Source organism: Nothoprocta perdicaria, unplaced genomic scaffold (assembly GCF_003342845.1).
Source record: "Nothoprocta perdicaria isolate Ctin4 unplaced genomic scaffold, notPer1 scaffold_240, whole genome shotgun sequence".
Classification (NCBI taxonomy): domain Eukaryota; kingdom Metazoa; phylum Chordata; class Aves; order Tinamiformes; family Tinamidae; genus Nothoprocta; species Nothoprocta perdicaria.
The window spans coordinates 1,081,191-1,092,187 of NW_020455467.1; positions in this window are offsets into that span (position 1 = coordinate 1,081,191).

Genomic DNA, 10,997 nt, shown 5'->3' on the forward strand with positions numbered 1-10,997 from the left:
AGTGGAATATTAATGAAACATGGCTTTGACCTGCTATCAGTCATGGTGATTTGCATATCATTTGCATGGTATTTTGCATCAGTCACATATTAATCAGTAGAATTTTGTACTGCTAGAATGTGAGGTTAAAAAAATGAGTGTAGTAGCATTGTTCCAAAGAAAAAGACCTCTTCTACATTTCACACTTTCCTACTATATTCTAAAATATTTTATCATCACGTTTTTAGTGTCTCAATATTGTTTTTATCATGATTATACAAAATGCTGGATAATCAGCAGTCAGTTCACTTCATTGTATCTGCTTTTTTTTTTTTTAACACTTCATCTAACTGTAACATTATAGATTTCTTCTATGGTCAAACTTATGTATTTGAGAAATATTTCAACAGGTTGCTTTGACTATTAATGTTAGAGTAGTAGATTTCACATATGTGGCATCCTATTTCATCCTTTGCCAACAAAGAACTCAAGTGGATGAACTCTATTTGACATATAAGCTATTGATTTGGTATCAATATCTAAAAATACTTGAAAAATATCACATTTTTATACATTACATAGACTACAGGTATAGAAAAAAGGTTATGAAACCTTCTGACCTGATTGAAAGCTGACACAGCTAGCAGGTGAGGTTTCCAGGATGAAAAAATGCGTCCAATGTAGATCCACAATCATTCTAAGTTTTTAGTGCTTTTACTTAAATCAGAGGCAAAAGACAACCATTAACTTCATATGTAAGGTGTGTTATTTCTGGCTAGGAAGTGGTCATGTTGGTTGAATGTGTCCCAGGCAACCAACCCAGGCTACAGTTCCGATGATAAAAATGATTTAAAACTAATCACAAGTTGATTAGTCTTGAAGGTCATTTTTGTTATTCAGCTTTGCCTTGCTAGGAAGTAACCTTTTGGGACAGATCTTTGCTGAGAAGTGAAGACTGCATCTAAAAGAGCTGTTAACCTTGGCTGGTCTCTTGTGTTGTCTCCATGTTGCAGATCTGTGTCTTGGCCTCACAGCATCTACCCTCTTATCATGGGTTGAAGCTTAGAGCCTCTGGTCATGTCCCTTCCTCATCTCTACTGAGCACCTATATAAGGACTCAAATCCATTTCTAGTTGTATTTAGGTTCTTGCTGTCTACATATTGTTCTGAGCTGCTTTCTTTGCTTGGCAGTGGCAGTTATTCTTGAGAATGAGTTTGAGTATAACGCAGAGCATAGCCATCTTCCTGGAAGCTTGATCTTGAGCTATCAAACTCAAGGGCAGCTTTTACATCAAATTAGATTTACATTGAGAGGGTGACAGCCCAGTCTGTAGTACTTTGCTTTGTCCCTGTGTATGTAGATTTTTAAAGAGATATCTTGTGTGCAGGTATTGCTTAGAAATCCAGAATGGCCACTGATTTATTTTGACCTGAGTACAGATGAAAATTACTGCTGTCAGTGTTTATTCTTAACTTTTAAAGTGTATAATATACAGCAAATTTAAATTCCAGCAGCCTGTGGTAAAACTCCTGGTAGTGCCAGGTCATTGCATCAAGTTCAGAGAATATATAAGCTGAAAATCTCACCCGTGAAGCATTTGTTTCTTTTTAGTTGAAAGGTTACATGCATTTGCATCGATATGGCAGGTTTTAAGTTAATGTAAGTGCTGTTAAAATGTCAGTAGATTTTTTTTTCTTATTATTTATAAATTCCAAAAGAACTACTGCAATTCTCAGTACAGCCATCTCCTAGAGTCCCAGTGACACCAAAGCTGTTTTGTTGTTAATAAACCTTCCTCACGGCCAGACTTTGACAACATGAGAGTTCCCAAGGAGCCCTTTTGCTTTCTACGGGAGGTGTACAATTATTTTTCAAACATCTACTTTTTAACTAATTTTTTCATCTTTATTTAAAAAAATAATTTTTCATCTTTCTCAAAACACCTCCTCTCCAGCAATGTGCCTGCATTTTTTTTTTGTGTTCTTGAAAAGGATTTGTTATGTAAAACTTGCTTGATTTTATGATGTAACCAGCTTTCTTTGTATATTGTACATTTTGGCTATTGTGGCACTTTTAGTAGCCTATTTGTATACTTTTGGTGCCTTTATTATTAACTCTTTCTTAGTTAATTTAGAGATGGTTAGCATCTCATCTGTAAGTTTCCTGCTTTAAATTACTACCATCATTATAAGACAAAATTATGGGGGCCAAAAGTGTAGATTCTGTCCTTGTGTACATACATGAGCCATAATATATGAAATGTCTTGCTTACACCATGACTGAGCAAAAGTCTCCGGTCTGCACCTAGAGAATATGCTCTCAAAGCAAATATTATACATAATATATTTGCTTTTTAATAATATAATATAATATAATATAATATAATATAATATAATATAATATAATATAATATAATATAATATAATATAATATAATATAATATAATATTTGCTTTTTATACATAATATTATACATATTATCTCAAAAAAGGATAAATTAAAAAAAAACAGCTTTTGTAACATAAGCCTTTGCTATCATAAGAATTCAAAACAAACGGATCTGTAATTGCACCAAAATTGATTTTGCCTTGAAATAATAGTAAATGTTTTTTTTTTTCCCCAAAAATATGAATACCATGATAGGAGTACTTAAGGTAGTATAACATTATGTTTTTCTGTAGAATTTCATAGAATTCATACTATGGATTTGCACAACTTTACTTTGCAATAATGACTAACTTTAATTTAGATTCAGTATTAAATGAACCAAATGTTATTAATAACAAAGCTTAGAATATAAATGCTAATTTAATAAGGAATGATGGATTCATTTAACTCATCATCACCATTCTCTCTTTTTTTTCTGAGTTTTCTCATTTGCTTTCTATTTGCAGAGTCTCATGACACAAATCAGGAATAGGTCATGCATCGTTGCTTAGTGATTTCTTAATTAGTATTATAACCCATTTGCTTTGATAATAGCTTTGCATTTGCAAATACCGTATCTCATTTTCCTGAGGAATCATTACTGCAGATTTTTAAGAATAGACCTGCTAGGTACCAGTAGAAATGGGATCCTGAATAGTCTTGCAGAACATATTTGCCAGGGATCCCTCTGTGATCCAGGGAACATTTTTATTTATAGTCTCCTTGTCTATCACTCTGTGAAGCCTAGGCTGACAAATGACTTGACTATTAGATTTTAAAGTGTCATTCACTGTGGCTTAAGCTAAAACTTAGTAAGTGGAAAAGCTCTTACTACATATAGGCCAAATATGTAAGAGCACAAGTAGGAACTGCCATGTTTTAATTGCTTTTTATTTATTTTTTAGAAATCCAATTTCAGCACTCAAACCTACCAATATATATTAAACATACACACAGAATATTTTTTTTAAGAGAAGGAAATAAATAGAGTTACAATGTATGACCTGAACTAATTCCTGATCTTGTTTAATGACTCTTCACCAGTTTGTGAAAGAGGACATGGGACATAGCAGCACTGCAGTTTGCTCACTCAGCACTTGGTCAGAGCGTTGTTTGAAGTTCATGCTGCACAGATGGGTAATAGTTTGAAAGCACAGATGGAGTTTAAGGAACAGCAACCTCAGTGGCAAAACTACTGTATTGAAGCGAGGGAGAAAACTGAATGAACTAACAGCTTGAGGCAAAAATATTGAGATAGTTATTACTCAAAATACTGCAGTCCCTCCTAGCATATAAACTGTGAGGCCAAATGGCAAATATTTAAAAAGACTTGGCACCTTCCTTGCTAGTGTCTTAAACAAGAAGTGCCTCTCAAAGCTACAACAGTGTGTGTATATATATTTATACACTACATATATATACACATTATATATATGTATACACACACACATATATATGTTTCCTTTCTGATAGATGTTCTATGAGGAGTAAGCTGAAGAGAGAGAGAGAGAGAAGGATGGATATTATAGAGCTAAAGGCCATAACAGGAGCAAAATAAAGTATCCAGCAGGACAGGGTTTAAAACACCTGCGGAAGGAAAGAAGGGCTGGAGGGAAAAGCAACTCATAGCCTTTCCAACCACGTCTGTCCTGGGAGAGGCAGGGCTGAAAATTCCTCTCACTGCCCTTTCCTAAAAGGAGCAGGAGGAAGGATATTCCCACCAGGGTTTCAGCCACCTGCCTCTCTCTCAGCTGTGTCTGCTTCTCAGCCCTTTTGCATTTACCTACTTCCCATTAATGCCAAAATTAAGTTGTGTCTGCAGTGATTTAATCTCATGCCATTGCCCTTAGCTTCCAACTGCTCTTAGCTGGGGCTCTGAACTCTCTGTAGTTTTAGTCTAAACATTTGGAGCTTGGCTGAAAAGTACAGTCTCATTATAATCAAGTAACTGAGTATTGTATTGCTGTTTACTTTCAGATTCTCACATCCCTGTTTTTAGAGAAGCTTCATTCAATAAATGAGATCTTTTAAGCAAAAAATAAGTTAATATGTGAGAAAAATATTTTCTTAGAACATTTGCATATTTTATATTATCTTTCAGTTCAATGACGTTCTAATATTTCAGTCATAAATATGTGATAGATATTTTTAGCTAAGTTATAAAACAATGAATAACTGTTGTTGAGTGCTGAATTCTGCTTATATGATATTCCAAGAATAATGTGAAATCCATCATTCAGAATAGGAAGAGAAGTCTCAGCAATAAATTCATTCCTTCAAGCACTGATTTAGAGAGAGAGAGAAAGAGAGAGAGAGAGACTAAAATTATATAATCAGATGATTTAAGAGTATAATTTCTTGCTGTGCTCTGATTTATCTCCTGCTGCTAGAGGTTGCCTCATAAGTGAAACCACCACGGTCTTGCATTTAAATTCAGATTTTTTAAGTCTGATTTTTTTATTCAAAGGTGTGCTTTTCCGTGAATTTTAGTTTATAAAACACAAAATAACTTAGAGCTTTCAAGCTTATTTGCTGAAAATATTTTTATATATACAAAATGTACAAAATAATTCTGCCTTGTAATGTGTAGTGTTGTGTATAAAACAAACCTTCTTTATGACAATGTCTCTTGTGGAGGGCTATTTTAAGAGCTGAGAGTCTTCCTCTATAAATAAGAGGAAAACCTAGTGAAGTTATTATGAATTTTTGTGTGTGCTTGTTAGATCCAGGAAGCCAAATGTTCCCTTTTTTTTAACCTTTCCATTAACTGGGGCGGTTCCTCTAGATAAAAAAACAGGGTAGCAGTGTATCTTTTCTCTGTGGCTTTCATTTTATAAAGACTGTTTGTTGTTTTTCATTTTTTATAGTAATAGTATTTTTGTAGGTTTGGACTATTGGTGATCTTATTATCTTGTTATCTTAAGCAGTGATCTTATTGGTATTTGATAAAAAATTAATATTTTTAAAATAACAATATTTAATAATTTAAAAATTTGAAGTTTTTCTTTTTTTCAGTCTGCTGAGGAGTATTTTTGGTAACATTTATACTTGGTATCAGGAAAGTGATATTTTGGAGGAGTTCTTGATGCTCACAGGTTCAGAGAGAGCTTCTTTCTATTAAACACTATTGTCCTTTCAGGGTAAAGCATAGAAGTCCCACATCAGCCTGACATTTAGGGAACAGACACTTGCAAGGAACATTGTTCAGCAGAAGCTGACTGACCTAATGACTCGTATTATTAGATAACACCATCATTTGTCAATTTTAGCCATCAGTTCATAAGGAAATACTAAAGAATCTCTGTATATGAGAAGTTGTGTGAAATGGACTGTTCATACTGTGATAATGACTAAAATAGCAGCTTGATCAATAAAGAAAGTGGTGTTCACAGACCTCTGCTTTGTGCACCTGACTGTAAGAAGGAGATTGGATTGAACGAGGTTAAAACCTCTGGTGAGTTATTTATTTCATTGGACTTCTGACACCTCAGGTTTCCTATATAGCTGGTGGAGAGGGTTAAACAAACTCAACTTCAGTGCTTTCTGCTCTGCAACTGATAAAAAACAATTTGACTGACAAAAAATGATAGAATGATAGCTCTTGGAAAAAGGCACAAAATACGGAGGTACTTTATTTGAGCTTTTCCCCATTGTGCTACAATATTTTCCAGTTTAATTTCTGCAGTCCTGTTCCCTTCCTATCTGAATCGCAGTGTAGTATTTCCTTGCTTCTCTCAATCCCCAAAGAGAGAAAGAAAAATCTGTGTTCTCAACATGAACCTGACATGCCCTTAAGGCCTTCTAGTGCAGGACAACCCTGTTTAAAAAAAAGTCATGCTTATTAATTTAAGAATTTAAGAAAAGGCTCTGGCTTCCCAACTTGGGTAAGCTAATGGTTAAAAGCATGTATAAGAGAGGCACGGATGTCTACTTGTCCTTTTAACATAGAGCTGCTTCTGTCACATTCAGTTCAGCCTCTTGGGCTGTAGAGAGAAGGCTCTAATGAAGGGCACTGCAGGGCTCTCCTTTTGGAGGGACTTCACAAGCACTGTCCCAGTGCTGTCACTTCAGTGGTCTTTTTATTTGCTAATATTCCCCCTGAGCAATATGTCCTTTGGGAGAATGCAAGTCCATTACACTTCTTTTTCCTATGTTTCTCAAATGGCTGTAATTTTTCTCAATCAAATCTGTTTCTATTAGCTGGTTCAGAGAAGCTTAAATCTTTTGTTTGTTTGTTTGACTGATTGATTTTTATTTTCCTTTCTGCAAAAGAAATACATTCTACTTGACCTAGGTGGTATCTGGATTCTGTCAAGAGATGGATTTTTTTTTTAACGTAACTTTTTTATCTTCAGTTCCTCTGACACAAATTTCAATCCTTCCATCAATTAAGATTTTTCCACTAATTGTTTTAAGAGGAATAAAAGGATGTATATGCTTTGAAGTCATTTGATAACTCAAGGAGGATGAGGATTGAGTGGGTTTTAAGTACAGACTTTGAGGAGGTCACTTGGGATTTTACTGAGGGCAGTTTTAGTGGAGTATGTTGAAAGAAGAGTCATACAAGGATAAGCTTATATGCTGTATGTTCCAGAAAGCAAGATTTTTTAATATATCAGAGATAAAATGATGAAATAAAAAAAAATTTCAAGGAACGAAATACATTAATAAAATCAGCTATCCTTATGCAATTACCTATCAAATAAAGTAAAATAAATGTGTTTAAAAAGTGCAGATAACTTATTCTCTGAAGAGTAAACTGAGTAAATTACTGCTTATCTTTAGCAATGGGAAATTGATTTTTCTGTCTGTCTATTTACAGTGTTCTTAGTCTTCTGCTGTTTTGTCACTGAGGTACTTGGGCTTTTTACCATATTCTGATCAATAGACAATATGGAGAGGTTTACCTAAATAACTTTATTTCTGCTTGACGCTGGGAAAGCACAGTAGGCAGATGGCTCTAATAGGCTTTGCTTTCCTTCATTTTAAAAATTCTACCAGTTACATTTTGTCACCAGAGCTGCAAATGTTTCAAAAATCAGTATATTCTAGAAATAATATTTTTATTTTACTGATGTTATGGTGTTTCTGAAATTTCATATCCCAGTAGTTGCTGATATTACTATATCCTATAATTTGTCTTATCTGTGGTGAGTTGTAACTGGGAGACTAATGTAAAAAAGCTCAGTCTTACACTGTGCACGGCTGGAAAACTTTCCTCCCTTAAAAATAAATCTTACCATTGATAGGGAAGGAACGTCATAGCTGGAAGTACTGTGGTGCCCAGTCTTATTAAGAAAAAAAGAGGAAAAGATTGCAATAATTATCAACATCATAATTAAAATTAGTTATATGACTGTTCTGCCACTACTGCTTGGCTGTAGGAAAGATCAGATTTTAGGGATTATTAAATCACTGCACTGCAGTGAGCTCTAGAACATTGTGCTATGATGCAGTTTGGGAATATCTGCCCCAGGTGCTTGCTGAGATATACTTCTCCTCTCATCAAATTAAACAGGCTTGCACAATCAGCATGTTATTGGTTAGAGAGAAAAAGAAAACCTAAAATCTTACTCTCTGGGAATTCCTCAAAAGATAAAGTCAATCTAGTTGCTTCCCCTTCTCCCCCTGCCAATCATTCTGCCTTCTCGTTCTCCATAGCTATGGGTGGCTGCTGCCTTACCTAGGGAGGGTCCCACGACTCTACAGACATAGAATCATAGAATCACTATGGTTGGAAAAGACCTTCCAGGTCATCAAGTCCAACTGTAAACACCATGCCTTCAACACCATGTCTGCTAAACCATGTCCCTAAGTGACATCTGCTGTCCTAGGTTCAAATGAATTCCCTTAATGGTCACAAGAATCTGCTCGGTTGAATAAGTGTGTTGAATTTTCTACAGCTTGTTGCCACTGGGAAAAATTGCTGTTCCCTCCTGCATGGTGCTTCATAAAAGGTAGATTCTCGTAGGTGTTCTTGCTGGTTGGATTAACAGCCCATGAATCCCACTAACTGTTCTTTTGTGAAGATGCTTCGATTTTGCTTTGCTGGTCTCTGCCATCATCTGTAGCAATGATGATAAATATTATTTTGCACTGTTCTTCTACTGTGCTTGAGAGAAATACTCCCCAATCCAGCAATGCATCTCTCAAGTAGCCTGTTTGGGCTGGCACATTGACCCTTTCTAGTGACCGGTTGAAAATAATCTGGAGTAGGTGATAAAGCACAGTGCTGTGGGCCTCTGTCCACTCAGAAAGAGCACTGTCCACTTAGAGAGCACCTAAGGAAACTCGACACCCACAAATCGATGGGCCCTGATGGGATGCAACCCAGGGTGTTGCGGGAACTGGCGGATGTCATAGCCGAGCCACTTGCCATCATCTTTGGAAGGTCCTGGAGAACGGGGGAGGTGCTGGTGGACTGGAAGAAAGCCAACGTCACTCCGGTCTTGCAAGAAGGAGGACCCGGGCAACCACAGGCCGGTGAGCCTCTCCTCCATCCCTGGAAAAGTGATGGAACAGCTCATCCTGGCTGCTGTCTCCAGACACATGGAGCAGAAGAAGGTGCTCAGGAGTAGCCAGCATGGATTCACCATGGGGAAATCCTGCTTGACTAACCTGATCGCCTTCTATGAAGGAGTGACTATCTGGATAGATGAGGGCAGAGCAATGCATGTCGTCTATCTGGACTTGAGCAAGGCTTTTGACACCGTCCCTCACAGCATCCTCCTGGGCAAGCTCCAAAGGTGTGGGATAGATGAGTGGATGGGGAGGTGGATTAGGAATTGGCTCGATGGCAGGGTGCAGAGAGTGGTTGTCAATGGTGTGGAGTCCAGCTGGAGGCCTGTACTTAGTGGTGTCCCCCAGGGGTCGGTCCTCGGTCTGGTCCTGTTCAACTTATTCATTAACGACCTGGATAAAGGGCTGGGGTGCTCCCTCAGCACGTTTGCTGTTGATACCAAACTGGGAGGAGTAGCTGATAGCCCTGAAGGCTGTGCTGCCATCCAGAGGGACCTGGACAGACTGGACGACTGGGCGGTTAGAAATCTCATGAAGTTCAACAAGGGCAAGTGCAGGGTCCTGCACTTAGGGAGGAGTAACCCTCCCTACCAGTACAGATTAGGGGTGGGCCTGCTGGAGAGCAGTCGCGCAGAGAGGGACCTGGGTGTCATGGTGGATGACAGGATGACCATGAGGCAGCAGTGTGCCCTGGTGGCCAAGAAGGCCAACGGGATCCTGGGGTGCAGTAAGAAGAGCGTCTCCAGCAGGTCGAGGGAGGTGATCATCCCCCTATACACAGCCCTGGTGAGGCCACATCTGGAGTACTGCGTCCAGTTCTGGGCTCCCCAGGACAAGAGGGATGTGGAGCTGCTGGAGAGAGTCCAGCGCAGGGCTGCAAGGATGATCAGGGACCTTGCACATCTGCCCTATGAGCAAAGGCTGAGGGAGCTGGGCCTGTTCAACCTGGAGAAGAGAAGGCTGAGGGGGGACCTGATCAGTGTCTATAAATACCTCAAGGGAGGGAAAGAGGAAGAGGGGGCAGGCCTCTTTTCAGTGGTGGCCAGCGATAGGACTAGAGGAAACGGCCACAAGCTGAGGCACCAAAAGTTCCACAGGAACTTGAGGAAACATTTCTTGACAGGGAGGGTGACAAAGCACCGGAACAGGCTGCCCAGAGAGGTTGTGGAGTCTCCTTCTTTGGAGATCTTCCAAACCTGCTTGGACGCAGCCCTGTGCCACGTGCTCTAGGTGACCCTGTGTGAGCAGAGCGGTTGGACTAGATGACCTCTGAGGTCCCTTCCAACCTTGAGCATTCTATGATTCTATGAGTCTATGATTCTATGAAAGGAGCTTTATTCTATCCTCAAGCTTCAAACCACCACATACATACCAATTGTACTAGTACTTCTATTATTTTAGGCATTGCAGGTTCGAGCTTTTTCCTTCCCTCTTCTTACCCCCAGACAAGCTGGACCCTCTTGACTCAGAAATAAGATGTTAGTGCACATTACAAAATTATTCAAATCTTTTTCTGATGAGTTGTAAAGTATGGGTGAAAATAGAGATGCAAGCGTAGAAAAATACGTGGCATAGTGATTCATCATCTGAAGAGATATGTATAATGAAGCACAAGAAGTCTGGAGGCAGCTTGGTTGTAGTGACTATAGTAATGCCTCAGCACTCAGAAAAGATCTGAGATGGGATTCACCTCACCTAACTGCAGTCAAAGTGTGACAGAGAAATAATTCCAGCCTGTCCTTAGTCAATGGTGAATAAACAGACAACTCCAGAGAATGATTCATCTGGCCTGTTTTGGAAATATTTATCCTCCTGGGTTGTCTCTTTCTTTGTGTTGGCTAGAATGGAGCTGAAGGCAGCTGGGTTAGATTTAGACATCTAAGAGCTTTTGTACATCTGTTTGTATAGTTGACTTCATAATTCTCTTTCCAAATATCTAATTCAAATCCTGACACATATCTTCAACCTGTTTTGAATCTTTCCTTTCCTTTCCTTTCCTTTCCTTTCCTTTCCTTTCCTTTCCTTTCCTTTCCTTTCCTTTCCTTTCCTTTCCTTTCCTTTCCTTTCCTTTC